General features: G+C 39.6%; 1 protein-coding gene across 4 annotated transcripts in view; it reads right to left on the bottom strand.

Annotated features, from left to right (window-relative positions):
• The window catches only part of ZBTB20 (zinc finger and BTB domain containing 20), a 445196-nt gene extending 430381 nt beyond the window's left edge, over nt 1–14815 (bottom strand). For all 4 annotated transcript variants that reach the window (XM_030955850.1, XM_030955680.1, XM_030955758.1 and 1 more), the window contains exon 1: nt 14580–14815. The gene's annotated coding sequence lies outside the window, so the exon portion shown is untranslated. The remainder of the gene's footprint in view (nt 1–14579) is intronic.
• Between the last annotated feature and the right edge of the window lie 8806 nt (nt 14816–23621).

Below are 23621 nucleotides of genomic sequence, written 5' to 3'. Positions count from 1 at the left end.
GCTTATTATAGACCAGCAGACAGATGGACAGACAAACAGACGCAAAAAGCATCACGGCTCCCCCTAAATGCAAGATCTAAAATGCCTGGCACCCCCAGGAGTGTGAGTTTCATCCTCGTAAGTCTGAGGGAACAAAAAGACAAAAATAATAAAAAAATAATAATAAAAAAAATAGGAGACAGCCAAATATCCCATTTTCTACACAGATGGGTTCAATGATGAAGTGATAGAGACAAAGAAAAAACTGGCAGGCAGACAAGCAGCAGGCGCACAGAGAGATAGACAGAGACAGATAAACAAAGCAACAGAGAAAGAGATGAAAGCATATTCATACATGTGAAATTGGGCTATGCAATAGTAACTTCAGCCCACCAACAAGGTGAGGAAAGAAATGGCAGAGGCAAGAGTCACCATAAGCGTGACTTCACATGCAAAACCCTGACACGTTACAAAACTGTTTAGGGATTCTATTTATGCTGAGCCACTAAATGCAGCAGTGCTGCTGGTGACACTCAGCTCCACCACAAACTCCAGAACAAACACAGGAATCTACATCTACGCACCACTGTGGAACCACGCCTTCCTCTTCTTCCTCACCTTTTGTTTCCATCTAACTTCGATTCACCTCTATCCTACTTCTAAATCTTGTCCTCCTGAACCCTTCTCTCTGCCAGGGGTTAAGATAAAAACAACATCAGCATCGCTCATTGTGCCAAAGCCATGTTTATCCATCACTGGGGAATCAGCCTCTCAAGTGGGTCCTTCGCAGAACCCAGGTGGACACTTACTGGTCATTTTCCTCTCTAACCACATATCCATCTCTGCTCATCTTCTGCAACTCTGAAAAGAACTGCAATCCTGAACTAGAATTAAAACTTTCATTGACATCAGTAGGATACAAGGCTTAGAAGTGCCAAAATTTGCCTTTCAGCCCTACTACCCTTTCTTCCACTTGTGTACTCTTCCACTGATGACATCATCAGGCAAAACACTACAAGGAGGGAAATTATTAAAGCCAAGGAAGATGGTTTCCTTATTGGGAAATTTTTTGAAATGAACATATCTTAATTTCTCATGGTAACATATGTGTTTGCATTTTCCACTCACTCCTCTCAGATCAAGAGAAGTTAAATATGGCAATAATTACTGAGTTATCCCCAGCCTTTTTTACCTAAAGGTTTCGGAGCATTTCACAAGCTGTTCGTGAAACTTCAAGGCATGCAGAAGGTTCTCCCATCACGCTAGTTCACTGCTAGGGAACAGAAGAGCAGAGGTGAAGTACCCAGATCTGTATGGAAGTCTACGGCAGACACAAAACATCCTCTTATTGATATTTTTCATATAGTCTCTTCTTGCACATGCCATATCTAAGGTCATTAAAAACAGTACCTAATTTTTAAAAAAAAAAGAATAAATTCAGTATCTGAAGATTGTACTCAGGACCCTTGATTTGTACTTACCTCACTCATTACTTCCTCCTAATACTGCTTATTCAGAAGAACCTACTCCCATACAAACCCAGCACAGCTGCTGACAAAACTATCATGAACTCAGTCAAGCAAGTTTGGGACATATTGGGTGTATTCCAAACATCCAAATCAACTATGGTGCATTCTCGGTAAACCCAGTGATTCCAGGAAGCTTTGGAGTTCCTGAACATGGGCATTATTACAATTGTTGTCTTGCACACAAGTGGTAAGCTTGGTGTACCTTGCCCGAATTCTGCCCAGCTCGGTTTTACTGTGCACACACAGCAGATCTGATTACACTGCAGAGCAGGAACCATGGCATATGGCCCTTTCTGCCACAAGGAGCGGGTTCCTGACCTGCTGAGGCAGAAAACAAGGAAGCAAATTGAACACCAATCCATTTGCTTGGCTGACTGTGCTTCTTTTGTTAAGGTTAAAAATACAGGTGCCCAGAATAAGGATATAGAAAAGTAAAAGCTTTATAAAATAAACAAAGAGCAATAAAGATTCAAAGCTTTACAGTTTTATGCATATGATAAAGTAGGCTTTTTCCTGCATATTTCCTAAAAAATAGAGTATAGACCATTAAAGTCTCTCTCAAATCACGCAGAATTACTTCCTCTGAGAGGAGGCAAGATTCCCTCTAACAAGGCAAGGAGCCTCAACAGTTCTGGTTAAGAGAGGTTCACCCAGAAGTTCAGCTCATTTGCTCAGGCTTCCCAGACAGTCTGGAGAAATCTGCGGCCTGTTATTCTTCCAGATTCCAAACTCTCCGCTGTGTTCCCACTTCACTGATCTTTAGGCACACTGAAACTTAGAAAAACAGGACAGCCAAGCAGAACTTCCTCCTAAACACATCAGTGATCCCCATCAAAAACCAAGGAAGGGCCACATAAAGACATGAGTTCAATAAAATGGTTAAGAAGTAAGTATCCTCTAGATTTGCTGACTTAATGACTACATAGTTGTTGACTCTTTAACCCATCTTTCCCCCAAACCCATATAGATACATAAAAGTTCACAGGACCCAGAAGGAAAAATGGTGTATCCTATAAAGCACTGCTTTGGCATTTTTGAAGACTGTGTACATCCTAATTAAATATGGTAAATGTTGTGCCTCAGTAAGTTAAAAACCAAATCCAGAAACTGATTTATTAAAGTAAATGCATAACACTGAAGGTGTTTAATGACAGAAAAAAGCTAACAGCATGTAGAGATAACTGTGCAGTAGGGAACATTTGTAGAATATCCCCGTGTCTGAATTTTGCATGTAAAGTGGACACAATACCTTAAAGACTAAGAGGACTCAAATACAATTGACTTGAGGATCTCTCAAAGGACCAGTGCTTATCAGCAGAATGAATCTGAGAGACCATTCAATCTAAAAGAAAGGTCATATATGTGTGAAAGGGGAACAGGGGAAAGACGTCTACTTAGGGGATGCAGAAGGGGGAAAGATATTTAAAGCCTTTCCTGTACAAAAAAGCTTGACTTGCCTTTCTCAGGTGGGAACTATCCCAGTAAACCTGGTCTCCATCTACTCTACTCATCTACTTTGTGAACCTTACTGGGTTGTGTCAGCCAAAAGTTCCAGCAGGCTGAGACAGTATGGCAGTACTTAAGAGGTGCACTTGGCATTCCGACCAGACTCGAGATCCAAACCCCTTTGTGTCCCTTCAGAGGTTAATAAGACAAGGTTTTACTGACTCCATCCTGGCTCTTATAAGCTTCTTGGAGATTACTAAAATTGGAAATTGCATATGAAAAAGCTGGTTCATCCAGTTTTTAGGAGAGACATTAATCCAATTTGCCCTTTGACCCCTGAAATGTGAGACATGCCTGAGGAGTGTTCTTTGTTATAGTCTCACAAATACATCCAGTGATGGTGAATCCATATGTCTCTGATAAAGGCAAAACCTTATTGTGCATTCCAGTTTTTTCTTTTGTAAACATACTAAACTAGATGAATTTGGCTCTCAAGGAAGAAAGTATTAATTGTGCTGGCTAATAAAACTTTCTGTTGCTGTCCTTCCAATCTGGTCTTCTAAGCGTCAACAGACATTAAAACTGGCTCTTGGGAAGCGAAAAAATATCAGAGAGTGGTACAAACCCAAAACTTGTTTGCAAGTTTTCAAGAACTGAGATCTCAAGATCTTGAGAATCTCATTCTCAAGGAACAAAAAGTTAAATGCAGCTATTCCTTGTACAGTTTTCAGGCTGAATATACAAGCAACTCAGCTCCTCCCACTGTTCATTCTCTGAGAGATGCCTCAGCAGCAACACACCTGTGCTCTGCCCAGACCAGCACCTGCAGGCTCCCATAGGCTTTGGCCTCAGTGACAAGTTTAAACAGACAAGTAACAATCCTCTTTAAATGCCGTGCCCAAAGGACCCTTAGGGACTGTTTTGTTCTCTCCTCATGGCACTTCTCAGACATTAACAGCCATTGCAGAGATACACTCAAGAAGTTCAGGACAATGTAACTATTTGAAGGCATGTTTGTCTTATACGTGATAGGGAGCTCCTGTCTTCTCTTGGTAACTATTTAATGGATCAAGCAACACCACTATGTAATTCAGCCAGATATAACTTTGCCTTTTGATTATTACTGTACAAAAAGAGTCCAGTTTTTAAACACCTACTTCTTGGACAAAGCTAACACTGGAGCTCATGAGGATAATATATCCAGCTAAGAAAAATCCAACCATGGGAAAACAAAAATTTGAAGTTACTTTAACTCAGTTAAGAGAGTAATTACAAAAAGTGAGCTAACAAAACACCAAAAATGTTTTTATCTTTAAAAATTCTGCTGTTAAAGACTATGTTGACATGTTGCTATATTAAATGTATTTGCCTCAATATCCAGTTACTGTAGAGTCTTTGTATCTCATTTTGGAAGTAGAAATAAGACTTTAATGGCAAAGAAGTCACATATGTGTTACAATACCACAATGGTGTAAAAAAAAAAAAAAGAAGAAGCCTAATAGTCTTTAACATAGCCAAGAATCATCTGAGCTTCCTTTATCCATGGAACATGGTCTTTACTTTACCAACTCCCATCTGCATGTACAATACACTGAGGAAGGAAGAAAGAAAGGCCTCACTTCCTTCTTCTCTCTATGCCTCGATTGTTTCTGATTAAAAAATGGAAATAATAATGTTGATTCAGCTACTGAAATTAGGCAAAACTAAATTAGCTACTTTCATTAAACACTGTAAAATATTTGAATAAGTTTCTTCAGAAATGCAAAGTTCTATTTATCTGTATCAGCAGCTATCTATGGCTAAACTGTCCTAGAACCTTTTGTGAGCATTCTCCCGCTGAACTCAGCTGATAATTGTTCTTTGTTTTGAAGGACATGAGTAACTCCTTTATCTTAAAAAGCCTGGGAAAGACTTAGACAGAACGGGCACCTCACTTTCTTGTTTAATGAGAACAAAGCAAACCAGAACAGCAACAACAACAAAAAAAGAAATCACACAGGGTCTCAGGATTCAACCTTTGCAGATGAAAAAAAAAAGCAACATTTTGAACGCTAAATTCTTTGCTGCCTTTGCCTGAGCATTATGAGAATAATCACCAACACCTCGTAAAAGCAAGCCATTTCATCAAGTGCATAAACTGAGATTTCAAGGAGAGATCTGGAATAATCTTATTAATACACCGATGTATGCTGCCACAAGGGAGACAGTATCTAACACAGCAGAAATGAGGTCAAACGCAGCAGCACTGTCCTACAGAAAACTGTCTCCTGGTCACAAATCACTTGTGGAGTACCATGCATCATCTTTAGTGCTTCAGACACATGCCAGCTGCAGCCAGTAGGGAGAAATACAAAGCTAAATTCAGCTCTTGGTTCAAGGCTGGTTCTTCTAAATTTCATGGAATTGGTCCACTTTTATAAAAATGTAACATAGGGCAAAATACGACCCATAAACATTTTAACAGATACACAGACATTCAGAAATTTCACGTGGAACCTCTTATCCTAAGAGTACAGTCCTCTGAAGAGGATTACTGTATGATGGTTATTCCAGCCCACTGCTCCTAAGGAAAAAGGAAAGGGCTGTGGCCTCGTCCCACTCCTCTCTGGTTCTACTCATACAGAACCCTGCTGCTAAATTTTTTTCCCTCTCTTGCCAGTGGGACCTAAGTTAGCACCTCTTCTGCATGAAGTTCAGACTTTTTGTCCTCATTTTCTTTGAACAGCTCTGCCCCCTGCCTGCGTCTCAGCTTTTATTTCTTCTAGCTGCTCACATTCTTCACAAACCTCCTTCCTAAATGCTCCATTTGTATCCTTCTACCACACTGAAGCCAATGTTCCATAGTAACATTACTCCAGACTCTAATAACTCTTTAAAACAGCCTACAGTCTATTGAACTGTGTTCCTGCACCAGCAGACTTCCCCAAGAAACTACAGAAAAGTTCATTTTAGCTCACTTCCTTTTTGCTTTCAACCTTTTTTTACCTGCAAAAGATATGGAATGAAAGTTAAATAAATTCTGGTAGCAGAATAAATTATCACAGGGCTGGATATGGATGTGATCTAGACAAGAGGGTTCTCACTCCAGCACAGAGACTGTTTTAACTGAGATAGCTCAATTTTTAATAGGAGTTTGGTCAAGACAACCTAGGGCTGAATGCTGTGAAATTACATGGCTCAAAAACACATGCTAAATTCACCTGAGATACAACATAATACGGCCTGCATGAGAAGGGCAGAACAGTTTTACTGTCATCTAAACTACCTAAGTAAACACTAGCTCTTAACCTCCATGTGGTAAAAACCTTTCCAAAAAGAAAACAAAAAATCCAACCAAAACCCAAACCCCAAGACTTCAGGTGTCAGTTCTAGTCTGACATGCCAGAGAAAGTCCACAAGTATTCAAAAACTTCGTGGGGAGGCTAAAGGGAAGCCATTAGATTAAAGAAAGAAGTTGCAATGCACTTCAGGGTGATCACAAGGCACAAACTCAAGAAGGAAGGATAAAACTTGCTAGTACAGCTATAGCTAACACCCTTCTATCGCTTTCAGAAACTGATACTGCACTATGACTTTGTACTTATAAAAATATTTAAGATCCCTGTAAACACACTGGGAAAAAAAAAGTTTGTCGACCAAAGTATTAAGAAGAGCTTGGATTGGGATCTAGTCCCCAATTTGGGATCTAGTCCCAAAAGGGACTCAGAGACTAACAGAAAGAGCAAGTTAATTTGAGAATCCAGAAATGCCCAGCACTAGGGAAAAATAACTGAGCTTTCTCTTGTCCGACACAAAGTTGTGCATAGCTGACTGTACTGCAAAAGCACAACTGGCTTTTAATTTCATTCAGGAGCAGCTGCTTTCACAGCAGTGAAATGTTTCAGGATGAGCCTGACTGACTTGGTGGATAAATGATTTGAGGCCAGTATAGTCAAGAAGGAACCAGCTCTTTTAGGATACATCGCCATCTTAAAAACACTTTATCTATCCAATTGGAGCAAGCTTTGAAGCTTTCCAAACTTGGCCACGGCTTGGAGAGGAAATAAAAGCAGTTTTTTCATGAAATGCTGGAAATTACAAAACAGGGCTTGGATTCCAAATGGTCCGCCAGGACGGGCTGGGCCTTCATGTCGCTTCTAATCACTTGTATTAGTTTAGCACAAGCAAAAGGTGCCAGATTGGTAGCCCCAGGCACTGTACTCTCTATTTATCCCCAGAGCAGGTACAGCAGGATGGCAGGCTATCACAGTGATGCCAAACCCTGCTACAATTCCTCCCATCCAGGGACCTGGAGAAAGGAGGGTGATGAGGCCTCAGTGCTGTGACTGCCCACACGGGGGCCAGTACCCTGCACTAGGTTTCAGAAGGATGGGATCCCAAACTGCAGGGCCTGTGAAAGGAAGGAGTATCCTTTGAGACACTGAGATACAAGGACCAGGGATCCTTTCCTTTGCATTGCATTCTAGATGCCTCAAAATGAATGAATACTTGAGAGAGCGACGAGGCCAGAGAGAGTCAACGTACTGAGTACAAATGAGATTTATACGTGGCTTGAGTCACTCCAGACAATTAGCTACCCACCAGGCTGTCTGGTTTATTGTCCCTACTGGATAAAGATTTAATAAGCAGTCACCTAGATGGGAAACACGAGACTTGCAGAAAGGAAACTTTTCATTACTCTCCACAGAAAACTTGAGCCCAGTCCTGCAAAAGCTCTGCACAGCTGATTCCCACTGGTGTGTCAACGGCTGCAAGACGAAGCTCTTTTTCATGACAGTCCACATAGATGGAAAATATGGGAAACACAGGACCATCTTTTATTGAATAATTACTATGTCAGAAATCTTCCACACATTCAAAATATTCTATGGAAATTAATACAGTTTTTTTCAGTTTTTTTTTTTTCTCTTCAGCACTCAATCTTACCCAGGACTCAGACATTTTTTCATAGCATAAAAGCACAAAATGCTGGATTTTAAAAACTTATCTACTGGGGAAATATGCTGTGTAGGGAATATATTAAACAATTCAGTCTATGTTTGGAAAAGAAATACAGATTCATCACAATGAGGAAGGATGTTCAAGAGTATCCTGAAAAAACAGCCAGTATTCAAGCCAAAGGACAGGATGAAGTGGGCACAACAGTATAAAGCTGACGAGCAGATTTAACTGACAGTGACAGAAAGAATTGGAAGCTGCCAAAGCCTAAACTACATTAGGGCTTCTTCAGATACTACACACACTAAAATTGAAACTAAAATCATCAATGAGAACATATGATAAAATACTTTCAGATGGGAAAAATCCTAAAAGCAACCACAGCACAACAGAAAATACAAACTTTGGGAAATCATAGGAAAAGGAACACCTATCAAATATAAGGCTGGGGAAAAAAAGGCTGAATTAGAGATTGAAGATTTCATGACCTCTCAGCAGTCATGCCTGGTATCCAAGGTTTTAACACTCTTGATCAGAAGACTACTTTTGCTGTTACTACTGCTCGTTGCAAGAGTGCTCAAAGCCATTCATTTGGCACAATTTTTGTCAGGCAGTGTCCCAGAGGGTGTGGCCCGGCCTCCTGGGAATAGCATTTGTTAGTTTTAGAGAACCAGCAGAGGGAGCACATCAGCAATTAAACATGGTTTTCTTGTGCTTGTGCCTAAACAATGAGATTTTTTGGTTGGCTTTTTTGTTGTTGTTTTGTTTTTATTCTCAGCATTCCTCTGTCACTAATGCCTGTGACTCACTTAGCTCTCAGATTGCTGGGAGTTTAGGAGCCAGAGCCATGGAGAATAGCAGGCTCCACATCCAACCCACATAAAATGACAGTGGACACAAGCTTTCACCTAGTTGTCTTTCTTCACTTTCTCCCCATGTCAACCTCCATCTTACACATTCCTGACATCCTGCCCATGAAATCTTGCACTGCCACATGACAATAACTTTCACATTCCTGCACTGTGACCACTAACTTTCTAGTCAGAAAGACAGGCATATGGATCTCTAGGGAGGAAATAAAAATCAATAATTAACTTTCAGACAGCTGAAAGGACAACTCTGAAGTCCATAACACAACTTTCCTAGTCCTACTTTTGTATCGTCAAGGGATTCATCACACAGCTATTGATGATCTTAGAAATAAGATATTAGAAAGTATGTCTTTCAGTTGAGAAGGGGAAAAAAAAGGAAAATCAGTAATTCCCATGCTATATTTACCTCTGAATCAAATGACACACTATACCTGCTTGCATTCTTAGCTCTACCATAACCCCAAGATAAATTCACTCTGAAAGTGTAACATTAAGAGGTCATCTACAGGTGTAATTTACAGAATGGCACCACGTCTGTCCTGAGAAGGATTTCTAGTAGGTGCTCTGCAGAGGGCTGGAAGCACGGCCTATTCAGGTTTCCTTTCTTCTTTGCTGTAGTTACCAACTGGTTTTAATTCAGACTTTCATAACCACTGTTTGATAGTAGCTCAAAGATTCTGGAAAACCCTACAGATTCTGGTTCACCTCTGGTACTGTCATTTACACTTGTGCAAACTGGACACAAAATGCTGCCTAGTGACCTGTGTACACCCACTGCAGAAAAGCACAAGGAAAGAACTATGACATGAGGTATTGAAGAAGGAAGTCCTACAGACGCTGCCAGGGTTTGATTAGGTAGGACTAGTTAGTGTTAGAGTCCCTATCTGCCATCAAAGATCTTGAGCAGCAGTGCCTGAGAACAGTAAGAACAGCACAACCTGCAAATCCCCCCTCCATGAGGCTGGCAGGGCAGGTTGTCACTGATGGGATGAGGCCATTCTTGGCATGAAAGGATTTTAGCCTTTGGTCTGGAATAGTCCATGGCCTTTCCTCCCATAGTGCCATTAAGTGCCAACTCAGCCAGCGGCTCGCTTCTCTGGAAGGCGAACATCTGCCCCCTCAAACAACCTGGGACCCTCCACACTCATTTTTCCAAAGCCAACAGCCAGCTGTGAGAAGAACTGTGTTTTTTTCCTTTAAAGACAGCTTTATCCCATTAGCCCAATTTCCCATTCCTGTATTCTATCTACTTCAAGATACAGTCTTCCCTGCACAGGGTAAAAACTGAACTTCTTTGCTCTTGCAAACCTCAGGGATGTGTAGCAACCTGCCCCGTGGCACCAGTAGCCCTGGCTGTCCCAGCAGCTATGGAAGAGGAGGTGGCACATGGCCCTGTGCCTCTGGTGGCCATTTTACAAGACCCATCTGCAAACAGAACTCTCGCTAGCGCTGGGCGGTCAAAATGCCGTCATAGCACTCGATGGTGCTGGAGGATTAAGTGCAGAAGTGTAAAAAAACATGAAATACATAAGCAGTAGTCATTCTGAAATGCTCCTATTAGAGGAGAATTGGATCCGTGCCGTTAGAACTAAACATTAACTTTTATAATAAATACTAACCAAGAATATAGTCAACACTAAAAAACACCTGGACAAAAGCCTTTGCCTTTAGTTACTCCTCACTGAAAGTTTAATAGATCTGTGAAAATCTCCTCCAGTTAAAACAGTACAGATCTTACAAAAGTGTCTCAAAATTTGGTGTATGGTCAAACACTACTTTTCACCAAGAGAAAACTGGCATTGATAAATTGTTTGAAAGCCAAGTTATTTTTCACAGTTAATACTGTTTACTTTCTAAAATTTTCTTGGACCAAACTAACCAGCACAGAGAAGTCCGTTTCACTGTGATTTGCCATCATTTTCCCTCTGCACCACACTGTGAATGTCAGACCCTTCAGAGGGAACAAGTTATTCTTTAACAGTAACTATTTCCAGTGCATTGTTTCAGTTAAAAAAAAAAAGACTTTTATAAAGGATTTGGATTTTCTAAAAGTTTTGTTAAAAAAAAAAGTAACATGAAGTTAAATTTCAGTCTTTAAATTCCCATTAACATTTATGAATCTCTTTCAGCAGAAGCTCTTTACCATACAGATCGCAGTTTAAAGAAGTCCTATAAAAACAGACTGGAGTGAAACCAACTGAAATCTATAAGGCCACAGCATGCCATCAATTTCTAAACAGAACTTCTATTCAAATTATTCTGCTTAAAACCTCATATGGTCTGCAAAATTGAGCAAGGTTTTCTTGAAACGATTTAAGTAACAATTTATCTAAGACTGTAATCTCTCTTGTATGGGATTTGTAAGCCATCCCACAGAATTCTCTAGCAGGGGACACTATTCCCTATTTACATCACAGTTTTATATAAATAATATTACAATTTTTTTAATATTCTGCAGCTGTTTTCCCTTATGAATAAGCTGGGCCTATGAAGAAAATGTGAAAATAGGAAAACTGTGAGTAATATTTATAATAATGATATATTCAACTCAGGAAATTGCTACAACTGTCTTTATCAAAATAAACAAGATGGATATTTTTTCCTGCTTTAAGAGAAAAACAACATCCTCCACTATTAAAAGTAATTTGACTTGGTATTTGTTTGGTATTTGGATTTAACTGTCTTATATCCCATCTTTGGTCCTGTTAAAAAAAACCAAAACCAACGAACAAAAAAACCCCAAACAACAAAACAACAAAACCCCAGCACAAAAACATACACACAAAAACCCCAACAGCACCGCTTCTCGTCTCCCAGGAGTGAGAGCGGCACATACACACGCCATTCAGCCCAAAATCGCTCTAGCTACAGGGCATGGCAAGGCATGAAATAACTGCTCCAGAGCACTTCCTCATGTGGGTGTGTTAGATAACTGTCTGCTCCAACACTAAAATAAAGCACAGTGTGACCCAAGGAGCAGCGCCAGCCCTGCCCCGCACAGCTGCCCGGGCTGCGGGCAGGGACCCCGAGCACCCCGCGCTGCCCCGCGCCAGCAAACCTGGCCCTACCTCCCTGGCCAACGGGCTTGGCATTCCCCGAGTTCCAGCTACATCACCATATGCTGGATTTAAGTTTACTCAGGCATACTTTACCCTTTGCTGCTGTATCCAGATTGCAAACGGACTTTGTGCTATTGAAAGAGCTAAGATTTATTTTGTTTGGGTTTTTTGTTTGTTTGTTTGTTTTTTGTTTGGTCTGGTTTTTTCTGTCTTTTTTTTTTTTTGTTGATAGAATATATTTGGGGCTCAAGAAAAATTACATCCTCCTAGTGAAAAAGATTTTACTATTAGAAAGAAATCTTACCGGATAATGAAAAAATGTTTCTGCTATTGTGACTCTCTACTTGAATTCTTTTTGCCTGGAGTTTTCATAAAATCAAGCGGTATCTCATAATTTTTAAAGTTTTTCAAAATGTTCAGATAAGCCTGGGCTTCTGCTAAAAGTATATGCACAAGGACCTGAGGACAGGTCCATGTGCTCTCCTACAAAAAACCTGGGATGTTGAGGAACATACACCTGCACTGGTTCAGGAGAAAATGACAGGTGCCTGAAAACCCCTCACCCATCCCACCACGAGCAGGATGGCTGTGAACACTCCTGCTGCCCCACTCCAGGCTGACCACCATCTAGAGGCATCAGCAAATCCACCTTTAAGACCTCTACATTGTTTTTGGCATAACTTCAGCATCCCCTCTACGACCAATCTGAGTTTTCAAAGCCTGAGATTCAAACTTTAGGAGAGGAGGAAATACCTTGCTACAGTTAACAGGTCATTTAGAGCAACATACATATTAAAATCTATGAACAAAATATTAATTTAAAAGTTTGAATGAAAATTAGGAGGGAAAAAATAGTAAACAATAAATGTCCCTCCCTATCTAAGAGACAAGCCACCAAATTTTGGCACACTGATATATAAAACCTTGAAAAGTTTCACTCATGTTCTGGAAAAGCTGCTAATAAAATGGAGCAAGTAGTTTCTGTAGTTACAGTGCCAGTGAATAGATCTCCTGCTTTGGATTTCAATTAACTTAGTTTGTTCAGCGAGGAGGCACTTCTGTAGAAATGGGGACTCGTAAGTTAAAGGACAGCTAAAAAAAAACCCACCAAACAACAGCAAAAAAACCTGTTGGCAGCAAAAGTTCTTTCTGGCTGCAAAATAATGGATTTTTAAGAAACATTTCAAAGGATTTGAAGGTTTTGGAGAATCTCCTAGGCAGTCTCAGGTGGGTTAGGAATATTGCATTATGGACTTCTTTGTGCTAAAAGGAAGGCCTAATGCATGTTTTGAAGAAGTCCGCCTCTTGCTATTAAATAAATAATTTTCTATTAAAAAAGGTGATTGTTAGCGTTCAGAGATCTCCAGCGTTCAGCGTCCATTTTATATAATTACTTAGGATCCTCCAGAACACTTTATGTAACTCACTTCCACTATCCCTTCTCTTTTTTCTTTTTTTTTTCTTTTTTTTTTTGTTACCAGCAGAGTAGCAGTTTTACTCTCCAACAGAAATGACAAGAGCTCAGATAAAAAGACCATTTCAAATGGATCAGTTTAAGCAGTCTTTAGAACCCATGATAAATCTGGGCTCCAAAAACTCGACAATGCTAAATGGGCTATGAAATGCATTCACAAATCCCTCCCCAGAAAAAAAAAAGTAAAAAAAAAAAATCAATTCAGAGAAAAGCTTCGATGTTTGAAAATACAAATAAGCAGCATATTTTTGGAATGAAAAATGGTAAATAAATAGTTACTATTTCTGGACAAAATGGCTCGATAGATTTCATAATTTGCCACCACTGTAAAAAATATCTATTCCCTTCCCCCCTCCCTTCCCCGTCAGTACACACGGAAACACAAGCATAACCATGCATAAAGTGGGAGGGTGGGGGGCAGCCAAGGATACAAACTCCCTCTTAGAAAGTTTGAATTCTTATTAACCTAGTGATGCCTCCATAATGTTACATTAGATCAGCAACATAAAAGTTAGAATATATGTCTCCTTTCTTCCTAGCAAAGGAAACTGCAAAAACACTAATAATGAAAATAGATGTTAAAAATATCCAGGAGGAAAAAGTACATGTACAAGAACCAAAATTAACCCACTCTGCCCCCACACCAAAACAGATAAACAGCAAAACCTCTGAATAAAAATCCTGTCAAAAAGAGTGGAACCTGCTTTCTCTTTTTTTGCTTTTATTTACTGTATGCCAGGCATGGACTTCAAACTTACAGTGTGCATATATATAGAAAACAAAGAACGAGAGTCACCGTTAACCCTGGTCACCGGCATTACAGTTAAAAGTCATTGGCAAATACTAATAAACCCCCATTTAGCAGTAAATAAGGAAAACATGATATATGGACGGACAGATGGAACTGCATAAACAGAAAAGAAAAAGCAGAGAGACCCACAAACATACGGAGAGAGCTGTTTTAAAAGAGTGAAAGATATTGATTTACTTGGAACTAGTGTTGGAAAACAAACGTATTTGTTTCCTTCATGATTAAAAAAAAAAGTAATTAAAGTGAATCACAAGGGGGCACACCCTTAAATAATTCGGGGGGGGGGAACATTTGTAGAGGGTAAGGCCTTCTATAGATGTTCCGAATTTTAAGCTAGCAAATAGGTCTGGCAAACTTACATCTCTAAATTAAAAATCGAGGGGGGGCGGGGGGGGAAATAAAGAACTGGTGGTGGTTTAAGGAGAGTAGAGGCTTTATTCTTTTATGTTTTATAAAAGTTGACTGGCCTACCTTGTTCCCCAGTCCTCAGTTTGTCTCCTCATAGTCGCTGTCTCCCTGGAAGTACAGTGTGAGTGGTAATGACTGCCTCCCTCCCTAATGAGTCCATTTTCCTGCTCTTGATGTTGTGTATATACACACACTGCAACCTACCTTACAAACCACAGAGACGGGAAAGGGAGAGCGAGCGAGAGAGAGCGAGCGAGAGCGAGCGAGAGTGCGAGAGACAGGGAGAGCGAGAGAGGGAGAGAGAGAAAGGCGCACACAGACAAAGCCCTCCTACCAGACAGCAGACAACCCTCCTTCCCCTATCTAGCAAAATACAACTCGGCTAATGCAGCAACAGGTTCAATACTGCCAGGCTGAGGCAGCGTAGCAAAGGTATACGGGGCTGAGCAGGATTGCTGGCAAATAAACAGTTCGGTGCCGGCTGGCTCCACCTTTCTTATTTATGTTACAGGATGTTGGAATGCATTGTTTCAGACAGTCCATATGATTATCATAAATACATTTTTTGTGCATATTAGCATGGAGCGCCGAAACGTTTCAGCCATTCTGCTCCGTAACCTTATAGCTCTAACACATGCAGGGAAGGTGTAAACATATCTCTTTTGACAGGCAGACTACACAAAGCCCACTGATGATTTTAAAGTCATGAGATCTTTCAAGAAAGACGCTCCTGGAGATAGGTTTCCCCAGACAATAGGGGAGCGGGGAAAATTGATCTTGATGAGGAAGAAGTCTTCCTAAGAGACTGCTCGGTAAACAATTGAAAAGAGAGGGCTATTCTCCCCAGCATTCCCTCCTTTCAAAAAATATATATTGGGAAGCTTCTGCCCCTACAGCTATAATAATGTGCTGTGCTTATGTCTGAACAGGTGCAATGCATATAGTACATGGTGTTACAAGGACAGAAATAAATCTCTCAAGTAAAAAAACATTTTCCCAGTTGCAAACAGGCCAAGGTTATTTAAAATACAGGTCTAATCTGAAGAATGTTCTCCCCACTCCCTATATATTTTTGCTGGGGGGAGGAGAGAGGACGGACAGGTGGTGGAAGGTGTGAAGGAAAAGCAAAGATAGGAGAAACAATACATGGAACCAGTTACTATATTTTTATTTTTACAATATTCTATCACATCTGAAGAAGATGTATGCTGCTTCTAAAATAATTTTCACTCAGCTCTGCTTCTCATCACGCATAAACTTATGCTGTTACAAAAATTCTATTTATTTTAATGACAACTACAAACATGTCAAAATAGGAAGACCACAGAAAAAAACATTTTGCATCTGTATTTCATCCTTGGCAAATGCTCTCCAAGTACTTTATCCATAGGGTGTTTTTTAGATGGAGATACTAGGTCCAAAAAAAAAAAAAAATAAGTGATATTACCAAGGTTATGCTGTAAATCAGTAGAAAAACAGATGAGAACTCAAATCTCCTACAGCAAAACAGACTTTTCCTGGAGTAAATCATACCCACCTAAAAGTTAAGTGTCCTGTCTAAGCCAGTTGAGTAGGCTCCCTCTATTGTCAGTGGAGAGACAGGCACCTCCCAAACGCAATTCATCCCAGCTTTCTCTGTCTCCCCACTAAAGAGGGAGCCTACACAACTAGATTAGGCTAAGCAGCTAGCTTGTAGTTGGCTAAATTAAGTAAAATGAATCTCACTTTTGATCTAAAGCTCTCTTACAACATCCTGCTTCCCAAACTACATTTTTATTATCACATTTATTATTAGGCAATATATGCCTAAATTGTAGTGATGGAAAAGGGATAGTCTGCTGACTAAAAGAGACAGGTAAACTCCCTAGATTCATGGATTTGTACCCTCAGGCTGGCTGGATATTCATGATTCACAGAGTCTTTATAATATTAACCAGCCTGGTGACTGGTGAATTTGATTAGTTTTGTTCACTGGTACACATTTTTGTATTTCGCTTATAAACATTCTGGTTTTATCCAGATGTACAGTAAATACAGAAGGATTAAGTAATTATATTTCAAAAGGTTAATTTTCATTAGTTTTTTCATCAAAACACAGCCTCTCTTACCTTAGGGTAAAATATGAAGAGTAAAAAGCTCTAATAGATGACTTAGTTCAACTCCTTCTGTAATATTTAGCTACGTACACACCTGGCATATGTAGAGGCAGCTCTCCAGGTTACTCTAAATATATATTACAAAAATTTACTTATATTACATATTTTCTTTTTTGGATTTTATGACCATAATCACCTTATTGAAGGGTATGTAAGGTCACGAAAGCAGAAGGGGCATTTGTAGACTTTGCTTCTAACTGTGGTAACTCGATCTGGCTGTGTAAGTACCAATTGAGCAGTCATTGCCTCAGTTTTTCCATCTGTAAAACAGACTCAACTGTAGTTCCATGAGTAGATGGTACTGTAAATACGTGAAGAGCCTTCCCATCTCGGCCTGGCATCTCTCAGAGTTTTACGATGGCAAATATTATGGGAAAAAAATGAATACTTTGTCAAGGGGACTTGTATAAAAGCCAGCTGATGAAAATCACAAGTTTTCATATCCTCATATTCAGTTCAAATAATAGGAATAGTCTCTGAAATTTAAAATTTAAAAACCAGGTCCACACCAAAATGAGGATATCAGATGTGAGAAGTTCTTAGCAGCCTGGAATATATGACCCCAAACTAACATTAATTCCTTTGTCCTACCAATCTTACACATACAAATCTGAAGAGATATTTAAAATGTACCAATTTTGCATAAAAAACCACACTTGAACCCTTCAAATTTAAGACATTCAGATTGAAATCTGCGTACTGAGTCAGGAACACTACAGTTTGAAAAATGTTCAGACTTGCAATTGATCCAGATCCAAAACCTGTAAGTTGGAAGGCACCTAGATCCTTAACTTTTCTCTAACTTTCTAGAGATGTCATATATGCATCTGAGCCAGGGTAACAGGCCAAATTTCCTCATGTTTTGAGGAAGTCTGAATCTCAGTAAGAACACTAGAACTGAGCCCAGTTCCACTCACTTAGAAATATGCTTAGGGCCAGACCCAAACTGGAACCCAAAGCCATCCCTTCCAAAGTCGCATGGGGTTTGTGTACTCATAGAACTATAGAACTAAACCAAACACTTTCAAACCTCAAGACTGTTGGAAAGCAAATATGGAGTAGATTCCAACTTAAGCTAGTTTTGGCCTTCAATCAGAAATTAATCAAATTAACCATAATCTTAATAAAATCCAAATATATGTTTGACCTGAATGAAAAAACCCACAAGATGTGATTTGCACAACTGGTTCCTTGCCTGAAAGTCTTTCTTAGACTTAGATCCTAACCATCAATGGCTCAATTCCGGGTTGTCTTATTAATCATTTAGTCCATCTAAACCATTTTTAAAAAATCCTGAGAGGTGTGGTTTGAATGGAGAATTCTGATTTAATGGTTTGCGAAGATAAAACTGCCCATTTGCTTGATTCAAAATGCTCAATGAAAGCTTGCTCACCACCACACCACACTCCTGTGGGCCTGCAATTCCTCCTCTCCATTATATGAGGAGGTCAATGGCTATGCACTTGGATCATTTGCAAGAAGCAGAAGGAGAACGTGTGGCTGCTGGCAGCTTTCAGCTCTGTCACAGGACTGGACACAGACCTGCTGTGTGACAGTGAGGGCCTGCATGGCACTCACACGGCCTGGCCATGCAGCACAACAGGCAAGCAAGCCTTGTCATGTGCCAGGATCGTACATCTCCCATGGCACAGACATCAAATTTTGGTTAAGCCACACACAGTGTCACCCCACAAGAAAGAGGCTGGAACAGAGGGCTCCTGGCTGGCTCAGTAAAATGCTGCATTATCCATCCTGAATGCAAGAACAAGCAATGCTGGTCTACCCGGTAGACGATACTCCTGCTTTTCTTTTTCTGCGAACTTGTCTTCTCACTTCAGAGTTAGTTTCTAGCAACTGTCATTAGGGAGGCAAAAGAGCCCTAACCCCTCTAGCAAAGCCTCCAAAAGAATGAAAAAAAAATTACTAGCACTGTAAAGGCAGGTGAAAGATTGGCATGTTTGGTGCAGCTGGAGCACCCATCTCCAGTTCTGCCAGAGAGCTGCAGAGCCCTGATTTTCAGGAGTAAGGGGAAGATAGGGAAAACCAAAGTGCCCACCAGAACTGTGAAAGACTTTGTTGCAAATGACAAGATTCTCGATGATGGACTGAGAGGGAAGGAAGGTACTTCAGTGCCAAATAACATATTCTAGACTGCTTTAGTCTCTCCTCTCCACTTTATGTCTCCAGGCGCACCAACATGCTAAGTTTAGACATATCTTGTTGGCAGCCAAAACTGGAAAAGGAGTCACGGCATCATGTAAACATGTCTGAGGATAAGAGCTACTTCCTTCAGAAAAAAAAAAAAAAATTAGCCTCAACAGATACCTAAGGGTTGATTTCCAAATACTGAAGAAATTTAAGTAAGACAGATTTCCATGAACTGGTTGGGTACCTTGCCTATCCCTGTGATGGGCTAAAACACTGGTTTTGATGTACTTCACATATTTTCCCTACAGCATTTCCATTAAAACCTTCAGGGAGCTCTGCATTACCAGAATCCCAGGAACTGTTCCTAGAAACCAGGCTGGTTTAACACCATACTGCTGTTAAAAATCCCAGCAAGCTTCCATGACAGTTCTGTTTCAGATGGTATAGGCAGGATCTAGAAAGAGTCACAGCAACATGTCTGAACTTGATTGCTTCCAGCCCCTTAACCACATCCACGGGTCTCTGAGACTCCCCTGGTGTATCACACCATCTTGTTGCCAGCCCAACAGGATTGGTGATTCACATGTCTCTACTGGTGTCCTGCAGTGTCTCTGCAACTTTGTGCAAATGTAATGAGAGAGATGCCAATTAAAAAAGCTCAAGAGTCCTGCAGTGTGGCAGGCTGATTCAAATTAGATACCTGTATGAAGTGATTAAAAATAGGTTTTTTAAACCTAAAGATAACAGGAGGACAGTATGTTTGATTTACAGCAGCAGGGGCCAACAAAAAATGTAGAAGGACCACACAAAGCTCTTTATTCCTGCGGATTTACTGGTGATGATGCTGAGGACAGGAAAGGGGAAATACAGTGCACCTCTGGGGTCTTTCAATATGTAAAGAATCTTAATTGTTCTCCCATCTCAGCAGTCACTACTTAGTGCCAGACCTCCAAATAAGTAATACTTTCCTTTAATATAGCAACTTTGGTCCATCATACTATATTTCAGGTGCACGTAATCATAAACAAATCAAATCTCACAACTTCTTTTGGCAACAAAACTACTGTCAGTCTCATTTTACAGATAGCAAAAAAAAAAAAAGGAAAAAGTTAATCACCCTTTTGAGAACAGAAAGTGGAATTGGGATGCTAGCCTTTGCTGATCAGAAGTTCAGTCTAAGTTGCCTCTATGGATCAGACTCTCAGACAGTGCAGCTGATTGACAAGACTGGGATGCACTTACTGAACCAGAACTGGCTTTTCTATTGTTGTTTTTCTTTAATCTCAGAATGTCCTGAATAATAAACCAGATGCAAAGCTGACATGCCTCCAAAAGTTTAGACAGATTTGTGTAAATCTGTGTGCAAGTAGTGTGTACCAAATACCCACTTTCCTTTGTGATGACACTACCTGTACTTCAGTGGAGGAACACTTTGCATAATGACTGCTCCCCTAGGCCACCCTGCATTAAGGCTGCAAAATGGTGTTTCTGTTGCATAATCATCCCATGTCATACATTTCTCTAATGCTGTGTTGGGCAAATGTTACTGCTACATCAGTGAATTGTGAGAGCGAGATCTCACAACATAACAATTTTTGTCCCAGCAAGGCCAACCCCTTGCTTTTATATTCATCAACACTGGTGTATATCAATCACCACCTACAGGGACTGAGTCCTCATCAACTCCAGAAGACAGTATCATACCAACATATCACTTTCCAATTCAAAAACCACAACCATACAAAAAGCCTTTAGACATACATGCACACGAGCCTGGGATGTCCATGTGTTATTAGCTTTCCACCCTGGAAAGCTAATTCAGCTTTCTGTGTAGATTGTGTTGCAATTATTTAACTCCTAACAAGGCGCAGTTATCTGTAGCCTTGGCTGTACATATATGTTCATCCTCTCCACTTACAGGGCGCTGGGATATTACTTTTATTTGCATGGGCAGGCCATTAGTGACCAATTTAGCTGTTGAGCTAACATGCCAGGCCCTCATGCAAGCTGGGGAGTTACAATGAAGTCAGATCTTGTTACATAGCCCACTGCATTGTAGGGGGTGCACCCTCTATTATATAATTATATGGTTCCCAAAGGTTACCTCTGATTCCACTACAGAGACATGTTGCAGTTCAGCCAGCATTTAAGGAGTAGAAATTTGATGAATTACTTATGAAAATTTGCACTGAATCCATCCCAAGCTGAACAACAAATAGTAAAAAGTAGTTTTATCACATGAAAGGAGCTTTGGTAACAAACAAATCAGGATGCACATTCATTGCTCTCTTCTGCCAGATAACCAGGATAACCAAGAAAGATTTCTATTTTTGCCACAGAAAGTTAAGGAGCATGCAGACTATTGATTGCTGTCATAATTATTTCAGAAGTGAAAATTCTGAAGCTCAAGGTGGCCAGCATTTCTACTTTTACCTTGTTTAAATAGTAGGGGGAAAAACTGCAAACAAACCAACACAAACTTCTGCAACTCTAGTGATTGTCGTAGCAGTTGAGATGCACTAAGTTTATTGTGAATGAAAATCTGATCTAGATGGGGGAAATAAGTGAGACACATCACTAGCAATATTTTGGAAGCTGTTATTTTACCCTCTAGATGCAATTGAGTATTTTCATAAGCCTATCAGCATGAATCCATTCTACCTGGAAAATATTTATGTCAGCATTTTCAAAGATGCTACTCATTCAAGAGGTAATTATCTCCTAGTTTAGAATATCACATCTGAGAATACTGTCCCCCAAATGAATAGCCATTTCTTGAAAAATAAAAACAAAAATGTAATGTAAGTGCATCAGAGGTATGAAGATGGAAATTTTGTATTTGAACATTTATTGACTATATATGAAGTGGACAAAAACTTCTCTACAGTAAAAAAACAACAAAGAGTGTTGAAATTTCAAACATTCAAAAACTCTTCAGTAGGCTCTAAAAGTTATGTGATTCTCTTAAAAGCCAGGGATTTTTTTTTTAATCTCTGTTATGATCAGTAGCATTTTTAAAGCTTTTTTAATGAAATTATTAAAACTAGAAATTTCTTTATGTATTTTCTTAAAGCTAAGGATGTATGACAAAAAAAATAAATCATAGTATGTGCAATAATGCTTTAATATTTGAAAGAAGCAACAGTAAGTGGCATTATTCATCTAATATGAATAGTACTTCACCCTGACATCCCTTCAATGGATGTAGGATTATTTTCCTCAAATACAATCATACAGTGAGAAAGTTCCTCTATAAGATTTTTCTCCATCTATTCTAGGCAAGGTTAAACCAATGCTTTTACCAGACAAACTGAAGTTGTAAGTTACTGAAAAGGCTCGACTTTCACTCAAACCTCTTTGGCTTGTTTCTCACTCGGAAGCAGTTCATCCCAAAATTTCACTGTGGCACCCAGTGTAAGCTGGCCCAAATTCCTGCTAAGTCCCTGTGCTTAGTGTTTCTGGATATGCACCCCTAGAATCCCACTGCCAGCTAAAAGAAAACATAAAGCCCAGGGACTTAGGGGCATTTAGGCCACGTGGCTCTGACCTGTGAGTACAAAATGTGCCTGATTCTGTTGCAGGGCTAACTAAATATTGTGAGACCATTCAGTAAAGTAATGGAAATGAGTAAAACATCAAGCAAAGGTTTAACTTTGATAGCCTCAGAAGCCCGCTCCAACAGCAAACAACTGCTGAGCCCTGTATCAAACACACAGGAAACACTAGTAAGGATGTAACCTTTTTACTAAAAGCAGTGCCACCAACTATAGGTAAAAAAGTCTCACGTTCACAAACCTTGATTATGTGTAGACCACCTCAGGATTGTTTTTGTGTGTATGTGGGCAGGATTATTTTGGCTTTGAAACATTTAATCAAAGATGTTTCTGAAGAATAAAGAACCAAGATGCATTAGATGTAATAAAGAAAAGGGATGTCTTGGTCTCTTTTTTTCTTCTTTTTTTTTCTTTTTTTTTCCTTTTTTTTTCCCTTATGTAAGCTAAGCTCTATTAGAAAAACTAGACTGGGTCCAATTAGTCCTTTAGTTTTAGCCTAAAGGAGAATATTTTTTGATGAAGTGAACACAGTTTGCTCAGCTGTTTTAAAGGACACATTTAGAGGTGCATTTCTTTTCCTGTAGTATTAATTGAAGTTCATTTTGAAAGGAATAGATGAGAGAGTTTATTATTTAAAGCCAAAGAAATTAAAAGCAAAAAGTTGTAATAACTGAAAATTAAGCCTCAGGTCTTATTTTACACAAGAACAGAGATAAGAACCTTTCTCTCAATCAAACCTGTCAAAAATTGGAAGATCTAGCAAGGTTAGTGGTGGTGTAAGTCTGGCAGAAATGAGCTTTGGTATCCTATAGACAAACAACTCTTTTATTTTGCCTGTGTTTGAACAAAAGGGCCTTTCATTACAGAACTAGAACATACAGAACAAGGTGACATAATATTTTCAAAATGATATAATAGAAACAAAGTGTACCAGCTTCAATGCCACTCTTCAGTCAGGTTTTGTAACAGGCCCAAGTCAGATACTATTTTTATGGTCAAAGGGCTCCTCTTCTTTAACTTTCTTTGCAAATATTAGCTAGGACTGTAAGATTTTTTATTGCTACCAGGATTATCTATGATTATATAATGAGAGATCCCCTTTGTAATATCTGTGCAATTAGGCATAATTAAGTTTGTCAGAGGAACGTTAATTTCCTGATTTTTGAGTAAATAAAGAATCAATGTTAACATTGCACTAATCAGTACTAACTAACACTTAATTTGTTTTGTTTCAAAGTCAGAGGTCA

The sequence above is a fragment of the Camarhynchus parvulus genome, chromosome 1 (assembly GCF_901933205.1).
Source record: "Camarhynchus parvulus chromosome 1, STF_HiC, whole genome shotgun sequence".
NCBI lineage: Eukaryota > Metazoa > Chordata > Aves > Passeriformes > Thraupidae > Camarhynchus > Camarhynchus parvulus.
This window is presented reverse-complemented; position numbering and strand designations above follow the sequence as displayed.